This window comes from Monopterus albus, unplaced genomic scaffold (genome assembly GCF_001952655.1).
Source record: "Monopterus albus unplaced genomic scaffold, M_albus_1.0 scaffold147.1, whole genome shotgun sequence".
NCBI classification, from domain to species: Eukaryota; Metazoa; Chordata; class Actinopteri; order Synbranchiformes; family Synbranchidae; genus Monopterus; species Monopterus albus.
In genome coordinates, this window is record NW_018128027.1 from 922,679 (window position 1) to 923,742 (window position 1,064).

Genomic DNA, 1,064 nt, shown 5'->3' on the forward strand with positions numbered 1-1,064 from the left:
CAGGTTGACTGGAGGAGTAATTGAGAAGAAATGGTGAGGGCAGGCTGATCTATGAGGGGAGAGAGATGTGGGCTGCTCCAGTTTTTTTTTCTTCTTTTGGCTAAACAAATCGCTTTTTACTCTATCATTTCTTCCCTTACGGCTCCTCAGCACTTTCAAGAATAGAATAAATAGATATTTGAAAACGGTTGCAAATATTGGCACTGCTTGAGGTGTGTGCCTATTAATTTACCAGATACTTTGGAACAGCCTCAGGAGTGGAGGAGCAAACTGCAAGAATAGCTAAATTAAATGTATGAAGGCAAATTAATACATAATATTTTCCATGTACTGATGCTTATAAAGTCTGTGTGCACTGGTCGTCTTCTGTCTTTGAATGCACACTGACAGCTGACTTTGCTTTGTGTCAGATCAGGGGCTGATTTATGTGTCAGTTTTCTATGACTGTGATTCTGATTACTTCACTTTCTCAAGCACACACACACATGGCCACACACACTCTCTCTTACACAGTTTTCTCCTCCATAACATACTATTAGCATGTCATCTGCTTTATCTTGGCAGATCTATTTTCTTTCATTTTCATTCTCCCACACTCTTTACTCCTCCTTCCCCCTTCCTTTCTGTCTTTCTCTCTAAAGTAACATCATGAAAGCTTTTCCCCCCTTGTGCTATAATGAGAAATGGCCTTGATGTAACAGTGTGTGAATCCAGAGTGAGAGAGGAAAGTGAGGCAAGGAGCCACTGCAGTCGTGGGGGCCGATCTATTTGAACCACCACCACTATCACCCCATATTCCCTCACCACTTTAATCCTGGCGTTTTATCCCTTGGGTCCTCTGTGTGTTTTCACATCCCATCCAAAGCTCGTTGCTCTCCAAGATCCTAATCGGCATCAAGTTTTGATGAGAGAAAGAGACATGGAGAGGGAGAGATGGACAGATAGAAGGGGAGAGAGAGAAGGAGAGAGATGTTGCTCTGCTTTTGCCAGGCTCTTCCAGCAAGCTGTCACCTCAGAGACGTAACAGTTTTTTTTTCTCCCCCACTCTTTCTCACTCTCTCGCC

General features: G+C 43.3%; 1 protein-coding gene across 1 annotated transcript in view; it reads left to right on the plus strand.

Moving 5' to 3' along the window:
* Window positions 1-1,064, plus strand: part of LOC109968355 (AT-rich interactive domain-containing protein 1B-like) — a 197,378-nt gene that overhangs the window by 62,107 nt on the left and 134,207 nt on the right. The gene's annotated exons all lie outside the window — the stretch shown is intronic.